The sequence below is a fragment of the Sardina pilchardus genome, chromosome 11 (genome assembly GCF_963854185.1).
Source record: "Sardina pilchardus chromosome 11, fSarPil1.1, whole genome shotgun sequence".
NCBI lineage: Eukaryota > Metazoa > Chordata > Actinopteri > Clupeiformes > Clupeidae > Sardina > Sardina pilchardus.
Window position 1 is genome coordinate 25095301 of NC_085004.1, and position 10303 is coordinate 25105603.

The 10303-nt window shown below is 47.5% G+C and overlaps 1 long non-coding RNA gene across 1 annotated transcript in view; it reads right to left on the minus strand.

Moving 5' to 3' along the window:
- Window positions 1-8293, minus strand: part of LOC134095435 (uncharacterized) — a 32659-nt gene extending 24366 nt beyond the window's left edge. The window contains exons 1-2 of the long non-coding RNA XR_009940570.1: window positions 8231-8293; window positions 4978-5090 (exon numbers count right to left, since the gene is read on the minus strand). This is a non-coding gene — a long non-coding RNA (uncharacterized LOC134095435). The remainder of the gene's footprint in view (window positions 1-4977; window positions 5091-8230) is intronic.
- Between the last annotated feature and the right edge of the window lie 2010 nt (window positions 8294-10303).

A 10303-nucleotide genomic window follows, 5' to 3' on the forward strand; every position in this document is an offset into this window, starting at 1 on the left:
TAATGTAATGTGAGTACAGTTAATGAATTTCAAGACATATAATTCTTTAAAATGTTCTTATTCATTCTGTTTTTCCGACACAGTTTTCACAACTAAAGCACTTTCACACAGTCTACACACAGGAAGCCCAGACCTCTTGCAGATCTTGGTGAAACTATTGTAAAAATGGCTCTCTTCCTGTTGTTGTTGTTTTGAGGAGGGAGGTGATTTTATTCAAGCCTGAGGAAGTGGAATAATTTAAATGCAGATGTTTTTCACCCTAAACAGGCACACACACCACCCAGCCAACGACTGTGCAACAGAGTTCGTAGTGTGACTTCTACAATCGAGAGAGAGAGACAGGCCTGATATCAGAGAATGTACAGAGAAGAGAGATACTCCACTGTACCCAAGTCCTTTCTGGTCTAAATCGCGACTCTGAACAAACACAGGAACCCTCCCTGTGCACACAAAGGCGGCCCAGATCCATCTGATTAATGACCTGAGATGATGTCCACTACCTCCTGAGAGCTGAGGAAAGGATGGACCCGGTTCAGTGGACTATTCTTTTTACATTTATCACTGTCTCCCCGGCGTTTATGTTTTATTGTATTACTTCAAAGCTTTTTCTGAACTGGTATATGTTTAACACTGAATTATTAATTCTGGGTTATTAATTCGAAATACCATGAAGTAATTTGTGCTTACAGTGCAAAATACCACAGATGATTTGTTGATGATTTTTTGAACTTTGAAATAGCGAGCAACTTGCATGGCAGAATCAAAGAATCGTCTGCATGCTCTAATCTGACACCATTTTTACAGATGCCTTTCTCCTTAAAAGGTTAGTAAGGAAGAAAACAAGGAAACGGAAAATCTGGGTGACAACGCAAAGATCGCCGTTTCCACCTGACGAAAAGTGGCAGATTGTCATAAGAAAGCCGAACTGGGACCACAGTTCACAACTGAATTAAAGACACTAGGGAATTTTACAGTATTAGCCCGTGACATCTGTTTGCTCGTGAAGAGCGACGTCCCCCATCCCTCTCACACAGACACACATGGTGTCATGTCCTTGGGTCTGTCTTTTTTCACCTCTACGTACAGATTTACTGGCTCTTCATTTGAATGCTAATTAGCCACTTACATCACATGTTGGAATTAAAGTGATTACAATTATTTTAAAATTGCATACAAAATTCAGGTCACAACTGAATTAAGCTGAATACACAAAGTCAGACATTTATTTTTTTTTCAAACTATGGCAAATCATGTAAATTTAAGAATTAAAATAATAATTTATGAATTAATTCTAATTTGGTTGTATACACCACTTCAGTAATATCCGTCTATTTATTTGTTCAATTCGCTACTAACTACACTATTCTTTGCTTCAGCTATCGCAGCATCTAAGTTGTCAGTTGAGCAACGGTGTGCACCCTGCGAGTAATATCACCCTCCCATTTATTGCTGTCCTCTTCTTTTTGCCCACCCCTCCATTTTGTAAAGTGGTCATCAAAAGGTCAGTGGGGGTGACGTGAAGTTGTAAAATGGCCTGGCCAGTTGTGACCTATGGCTGCCAGAGCATATCTAATGCAACAGCAATGCCTCCTGGCGCCCAGCTGCCAATAGCCAGCTGATTATAACGAATCAGGTCCCCTCTTAACGCAATAATGTGATCAATTTCTCATTCTCCTGAATAAATAACCGGGGAGATAGGAAGCTGTCCGTGACCCACAGTTAACCCCCAGCCTCATCATTCATATCTGTGACCCTGAGGAGGTGGAGGGGCTGCCCGGAGGAAGACGCGGGTCAATTTGGGCTAATTATTTGTAAGAAGCCGCAGCACCACTGAATGTTACTGATTATATGAGCATCATGGGACTTTATGACATGTGAAAATAATAGCCGGCAGCAGGCAGAAAGGAACTGCGGGGGGAACTGTGGAGGGAACTGCGGGGGGAACTGTGGAGGCTGGTTTGTGTTGCGCGTGGCAGGAAGAGAGTGACGGCTACCTGTTCCACGGCCAGTCAAAGGCCCCACACAGGCAAACACACACACAGAGACACACACACACACACACACACACACACACACACACACACACACACACACACAAAGACACACAGGCACACACACACACACACACACACACACACATACAGACACACACACACACACACACACACACACACACAGTTCACACAATCTATGAATTCTTTTCCCCTGCCGACAACGTCCACCAGCATGAGGGTCTGCAGTTTCTCATTCCTGACTGGCACAGGACAGGACTAATGTGGCCAGTGAAAATGGAAAGTGACTTGAGAAAGAGAGGAAAAGATGACAAGCTAAACTAAAGAAGTTCACATATTACCTGATTCCAGCTCTGACAAGCATTTTTGACCTTAGATTTCACTGTGGTTTCTGTGACATATCATATTTAAAAACATAAATGTTTGAATGGCATAAATTGTAACTGAATCAGAATGGAGTCTTGAGTCCCTCCAATCCTTCCACCTCTCTCTCTCTCTCTCTCTCCTTCCTCTGTCTCTCTCTCTCTTTTGGCCTTAGAAATGGAGCTGGCTAGGTGTGCGTTTCTCAGAACGGTAACCAGAGGCTGGAGTATCCGTGCCCCACGAAGAATCGCGTCGCGACTACGTGACACGGCATTCAGAAAGCTGTAAGCCTTACACGATACTCAGCCGAGCTCGACCGCGACGGAAGCGACACGCCACTTGCTCTTCATTTATTCACCTGCGGCTTTTTGTAATGCGCCGTCACTCTGCTCCCGGGGCCACACCTGACACCCAATATCTCTCCCCTGCCCTTTCATCGCGCAAGTATTGGTCTTAGCTTACCTCACTCTCATCATGTAACTTTAATCAAGTAAATGGACGCATTTAAATGCTGCTAATTTCGCCCAAGTAATTGCCCGCCTTTAATTAAATTTGATCAAAAGGGCATTTTAAGTAATTGAAAGTCTAGATAGGCAACGGCTTAAATATTGTGGTGATGGGAAAGAAAGGGAAGAAAAAGACCTGGAGCCAAGAGAAATGCTTTGTGATTGGTCCAAGAAAGGGCCTTATGTCTGCTTGATTCTTTCCTGGTTCTCTTGGAAGAATCGTGATTAGAATTGTTGTTAAATTAGTCCGAAGTGAATAAAATCGTTCCCCATTACGCACCGTTACAAATCATGTTTTTTTTCGGTAATCTATAAAAGCCAATGGACTGTTGCATGAATCCATCCCAAAGTTATGTACAGCTGTGTACAGTAACGCTTGGCAGTGGGATTGTGATTGACTTAGCATCTGGCTCCTCCATTACTGGAAGAGAATGGCCACTATACACACATACACAAACACATACACACGCATGCACACACGCACACGTACACACACACACACACACACACACACACACACACACACACACTTCTGAGTGTGCACGGGGGAGCCGAATGACGTCTCCAAGGCCGTGTACAATTTTTATTTAAATCATTAGAAGTCTTTGGCGCGGGGAAGGCCGAGAGACAGGTTCCACATGACAGAACTTGTGCAGCTCGGAGTTCTTTAAAAAGGGGGCAACAGGTGGCTCCTGGCAAGACAGACCTCGGGCTAAGTGGATGTTGGGATAGGGTTGCGGATGAATCATGGCCATTTATTTGACCTCCCTCACATCTGCACTCGTTCCCCTGGAGGTGGGGGGGGGGGGACTGTTTTTCAGGTTCTCGGGCAGGTTAATATGGCAAGTGATGGAAATTGTTCGTGTTATTCATTAACAGATCACGGTATGGTCTGGTTATATGGTACCGTTCCACGGGAAACAGAGCTCAGGTTTTTTTTGGAACATGCCGTGCTCCCTCCCCGCTCAGAGGAACATGTGTTGCGCTCCACAGAGAGCAGAAATTTAAATCATTATTACTTCTGTGTTCATTGGTTTTTGCCCAGCCCATGATTAAACCCAAACTGCCCTGAATTTCCTATATTTCCCTTTCAAGCTCGGCTTAGGAAAAAACTACAGTTTCACGGTGCATGTTACCTCATTGGTTTACGGCGCAGAAATGTAAGCCCACTAGGTATCATTGGGCCTCGAGGCATCTCTTGCCCTTCTCTACATCATCACTGATCCCGAGTCACGGCAAAATGGGTTTCGCCATTAAAGGGGCCTTTCGAAAACACTGAAAGAGAATGATTAAAGAAGAAAATGGGAAGGAGAAATGAAGAAAATCGAAGGCAGAAAAAAAGAGAGAATAATTGAGAAATGATGAAAGCAGTTGTTGGAGAGAAAGGAAAAAAGAGAGAGCGAAAAATAGAAAAAGCTGGAAAAAGGGACATTTTTTTAAACAGCAGGAGAGGAGGGAAGCACAGAGAGAGAGAGAGAGGCAGCCGAGAGGAAGTGTGCGCGGGCCTGCGGTGATAGAGACCCAAGCTCCCCTGTCTGTTTTGCTCTCAGTCTTTCCATGGCCTTTATCTGCACCTGATAGCGCCGCGCCAAACCGTCAGGCTGTTCTCAGGACCCACATGCAGACACAGCCGTGCATTCTGATGCCGTGACACAGAGAGAGAGCCAGCCTACCGAGGGCATGTGCGTGTGTGTGTGCGTGTGTGTGCGTGCGTGTGTGTGTGTGTGCGTGCGTGTGTGTGTGCGTGCGCAGACGCCCAGCCCAGTGCCTGGCTCGCCCACAGCTGGGCAACACACTGCCTCTGTCTGTGCTCTGGTTGAGGCTGCTCTCCTGTCCTCTGCTCTGCTCCGCTAATGGTCTGTTTTTTCGCTGTTTCTCCTGGTTGGGTTTCTGGCACAACGCAACGATGTTGTTGTTGACGCCCGTTGTGGTCCTATTGCATTTTTTATATTAATTGTATGTGCTAGATTGTTTCCATCTCCCAGGCGAAGCACGTTTTCAAAGACAATTGGGTGGTTATGGTCATTGGCTCATTGGTATGTTCTCCGTTTGGAGCGTTATCAGTGTTAACTGTCAGAAAAATGGAGATGACTTACCTCCTCGTCTGCTCTTGCTCATCGGATGGTGTAATGGCGATAACGTCTCTTTTCCCCCCTCCCTCTCTATCCTCGTCGTATTCCCTCTTGCAGTCATCGTGGGAGGTGCCCCCCTAGACAGAAAGCCAATAAAGTTTATTAAACACTCCAAGCTTGTTCTCAGCACACGAGCGCTGCGCTGGTGTGTTTTCGACGGCTCGAGATCAACAAAAGTGGGGCTTGAGGAAAATAAACAACAAGGGAAAGGGAGTGTTTTGGGTCTTTTAAAAACAAGGGGTGCATTACGCAAAACTGTCGGGGAGGAATTTATTAAATCTGTTGTGACAACCCAGAAGGCGTTCTATATTTAACTTTGCGAGCGTTCCCCGGACCGGCGCGGATGACTGCGGCCGCGCGGATTGGCTCGCAGTTCCGTCTGGTGGCCACCACCGACCGCCGGGGCCTTGTTCTTAAAACAAACCAGCTGCGCCGAATGACAGAGCTTCGGGAGGACCGGGACAGAGGTGCAGGCGGGGGAAAGAGGTGGTGGGGAGGGAGGGGAGGAGGGGAGTTTTCATGAATGAACAGCTAAGAGGGAGGGGGTGAACTGGGGGGGGGGGGGGGGGACTGCCAACGAGGGCTCATGTAATAGGTGTTCTGCGGAGCCGAGATCGGACGTGAGGGCTTTCGGACGTGCCAGTGGGCGTGCCCCTTTCGGTTTCGGGGGGCCAAGTTGGATGTTGTTTTTGTATGATTTGGGAATGAAAGACGAAAGTGCTTGTTGTTTTGGCTGGGTTGCTTTGCACCAGCCCGCTGTGTAATTTGCAGTTTGCTGCGCGCTGCACGGCCTTCTGGGAACTGCCCGAGGCCATCGCTCGGCGTGTCTGCTACCGGTATGCACAGAAGAGATCTCAAAGCAATGGAAAACAGTGACTAAACGATTGGATTTTGCGCATTTGAGCCAGTTAGACTTCAAGCTATTTGGACGGTTTAGACGGAGCGCGCCGCTTTCCCTCTGGGCCAACACAATAAAGACACATTATTGCAAATGCACTCCATTAAAAGCAAACTCCTGTCATGGGCCCGAAGCGGAGCAGAGGCACGTGGAGTTATGTTGTTTGGATCGCCGAGGCAAAACATGCACAATAAAAAACATTTCCTGCTGAATCTGTGGAAAAATCGTGAGGGCGAGGCGGTGGCGGCGGCAGCGTCGGCGGCAAGGCAGCAGAACACCCCTCTCGTCCATCTCTCCAATCAGAGCGAGGCAGGCGAGAAAGCCGAGGAATGGCATCCAGCTGCTGTTTGCAGCACGCGCACGCCGCAGAGCCAGAGCCACGGTCTCTTCTCAGGGAGAGAAACTTGCTGGCGCCCTCCGAAACAAAAAAGTGCTGCGTTTGATCTCGCCCTGAAACACGGACCAACTCTGCGGAGCGACGTATAGCGACGGGCGTTTCGGGGTGCTGAGATAGCTAAGCTCTTCTCTCGGCTCGCGCTGGCAAGTCGTGTCAACCGGCGCTGATGGATGTTGCCCGCCCGGTCTGTGGAATCAGGAGTGGGCCAAAAGACTCGCTGCCTCCCATTGCCCCGCATTGATCCCCCCTCATTGGTCTCGTTAAGAAACACACTCACTAGGCACAATCCACCCTCCCAAAATAAACACTGTTCATTAGAGGCGCCCTAGGCCTGCCCTGGACGTGCACTAAAGTTCGAAGGGAGGGTTTCGCGGACCCCATCTTTCACCATTTCCCCTCCCCTGGCCGCCATGATCAATATGGCCGGCGAGTGGTCATCATTAGTCACGGCCGTGCCGCGCGTGTGAGAGAGGGGAGTGTCGTATCACTGACCGGCCTTTTAGTGCCCCCCCCAGCCCACCCCGTCTCATGGCGCTAGCGATAGCATAATCGGCCATCTTGCTTTGATTAATGGATTTGACAGGCATTTTTCGGAGCTCAAAGGACACTTCTGGACGTGTTTTATCACTGTACAGTGACAAATGGCAAGTCGCCATGTGCTAAGAGCCCCTCATTGTTCCCCCTTCCGGCCTTGTCATCGTCTAGCCTTGTGCTACAATCAGCGCATTGACAGGGGCAGAGCTGTTTCACGCCTCTACTGTCATTTTATGCAATCTCCTTATTTTCCCCTTTTCACATTATTTCTCTCATGATCACCATCCAAAAGAGAGTAAAACGAAACACAATGCCTTTACCCTCCTGAGCCTCGTCTCGTAATCGTTTGCACACAGAACAAGTATTTTTACAGCGGGCAGCCATTGCTCAGTATTGGCCATGATTTAATGCTGTTTGAACAGAGAGTATCCCGTTGAGGCCAACAGATTCTTTACAGCCACCAAATCCAGGGCAGCATAAGTGATGTAATATCAGTCGGGTGTGCGGAGGAGAGCAACGCATGGCTAAGGCTGCTTAGGTTCCGGTGACCGGATCTTCAATAATACATCCCTTTGCTTGATTGTATTCTGAAGCAGAACTCAGAAGACATATAGGAATGAATGAGTCTGTATCATATTAGCTGGTGCACACAGGCTGTAACAACGCAAATAACACTGTTGATAATTGACCAAATGTGTTCCACTATTATACCACTTCCTACAGTGCCTCATTACATTGAGATAAAACTAGATGTAGGCTACTGCGTAGCAGTTCATAATAAGACTGTGCGGTGCGGCATATAAAGAAAAATAAATCACGCTTCTCAACTTCTCTCCATCTCCTACTCCCAACTCACTGTATACCGCAAGTCTTACATGCTTTCCACTTGGTTGCTCAATGATTTCTGAACCAATGTTTTGCTTATGTATAAAGGTTAATTCTACAAAACCTTCAAATTTTGTACATAAGTATTCAAGTTCACAAACTTGTGTGTAGCCTACTTCCTAATCCTAATTAAGAAAAATCTGCAACAAAGGTGTGCATCTATTGTAGTGTGTGTCTATGAGTGTCATTGTGTGTGCATATGTGTGTTTGTGTGTGTGTGTGCCCCCCTATGTAAGGTTGCCAAGCGTCCCGAGTTGTCCAGTACATCCCGTATTATGGGTGATTTTGATCTGTCCCGTCAAGGACAGTTACAGTCCCGAATTTCAATCACAGCCTCGTTGGCCTTGTCAAATTGTCAATGATAGATGTTTTATGCTATGCACAATGTTAAACCTGCAACAAAGTATCCCTCATTTGGGGTTGAGAAAGTTGCCAACCCTACCCCTATGTCCATGTGTGTGTGTGTGTGTGTAAGCTTATGTGTAAATGCAAAGTCTACACACCAGATGTTGCTCCCAGACAGGCAAGCCCATATCCATATCCAAGTGGTGATCTTAGGGGTCTATGGGTTAGATGCAGTACCCTACTCCCTGTGGAGAGAATTGCATAAAAGTTGTCATGCATGCAGAAATTATAGCTGTAATTCAGTATGTCAAATTTCTTTACATTTGAACCCTTATCAAGACATGGGCACATGCATGGTTGTCTTGAAATCTGTCAAATGGAGCACCACCCATCTTAGTGCAATTGCACTAAGTTTTTGCTTCTAAAGCATGTGATAGGCTAACAGTGCAGCCTTCACCATCACAACATAGTGGCTCAAGACTTTGAGCCTGCACCATCACAAGATATTGGCACAAAATTGTTTTGGCTGTGATTGGCTGTTGGCAGCCATTTTGTAAAGTAAGACAATACTTAATCAGATGTGAGCAAATGTGGCCAAGAGTAAACATCATATTTCAAAGTGGTTCTAGAAATTAAGAAATGCATCAGTTGCAGTGCTCCCTTTTGGGTAGAATTATAAGAAACTTGCATGGAGTGTCCAGAAATTGTCGGTGATCCCCATGACATGTTTCATGTGGTTTACAGATTCTCATCACAAGTCTTTCGCTAGGTGGCGCTACACCACAAATGAGCAGTTATGAGCAGGGTTGATGCCTCTCCTTGAGACCACCAACATCCCACAAAAAAAACTGTTATGGTCTCAACGGTTGCCAAGAAAACTACTTTCAGTCTCCCCAGCTTTGAGAAGGGCTGGGCCCCAAGGACCAAAAACTTCTATTCCTTATCAGCCTGGTGGAGCGACATGCCCACAAAATTGCATGTGCCTGGTGTTTCCATGTCCTGGGAATCGTCGAAAATTGGTGGGAAACATTTGTTGCATTGTTTTGTAATCTTTCAATTCTGACCATTTTTGGTCTACTGTCATACAGTACAAGCTGGCAAGATATGAATATCCGTCTACTTCCTGTCTCTGATTCATTACTGGTTAGTCAGCAGTATTTGTTTATGCTGATGAGACAGGCCCTTGAGAGGGGATCTTTCCTGTCTAAACACTGACAGCATAACACATATCACAATGAACAAAAGAGAGACAGTGACCTTTTTCCCCCTCCGGTGATGCTGACCGTATGTGCTCCCCTTAAGTAGCCATAAACAAATGGCCCCAATGCACACCATCACACACACACACACACACACACACACACACACACACACACACACACACACACACACACACACACACACACACACACAAGCAGTATAACCAGTGCCCAGAAAACAAATAGTGGCCTATGGCTTGGGTGATTTATTGTACGTTTTTGCAGGGGGGGCCAGCACCCCCCCACCCGCCCCCCACCCCTCTCTCCACCCCAGCCAGTTAAACATGACAGAAGGCAGCAGTGGCAGAGGGAGGCATACAGTAGTGGCTGACATAAACTAGCAGCCGAGCACACAGGAGCTGACACAAACAAGCAGGCCACAGAGAGACGGGCCATCAGCGCGCGTGATGAGCTGCTCGCCGGATGCTCTCTGACAAATGTGGCAGCCGTGCGGCAGGGGACCAGCGGATGATGGGGTGGAGGGGAGGGGTGTGTGTGTGTGTGTGTGCGTGAGTGAGTGTATTATAGAGTGTGTGTGTGTCTTGTGCATATTTCTGTGTGTGTGTGTGTGTGTGTGTGTGCATGTGTGGGTGGGGGGTGGTGGTGGGGATTCATCTGTGTCCGTGCTTAACCCACACTACATATGTGTATGTGTGTATTTAATCATAGTAATTTGTGCGTGTCTCAGCAGTGTGTATGTGCATGTGTGAGTATGTTGTGGGGAAGCGGAAAAGGAGAGGGGGGGTGGGGGCCAACGACCACACAACCCCCCAGCCCACCCCCCCACCCCTTCCTTCCAGCTCAGCCCCACGACTCCCACCAGGCACACGCCACACACACGCGCGCGCGCGGCGCGGCGCATTATCCGGCTGATTGAGTTATGACAGCTGGTGCCCAAGAGGGAGGCAGCGGCGGGATAGGATCGCCCGGCCTGCAGACAAATGATGATAAAGAGATCACTTTAAAGAACAA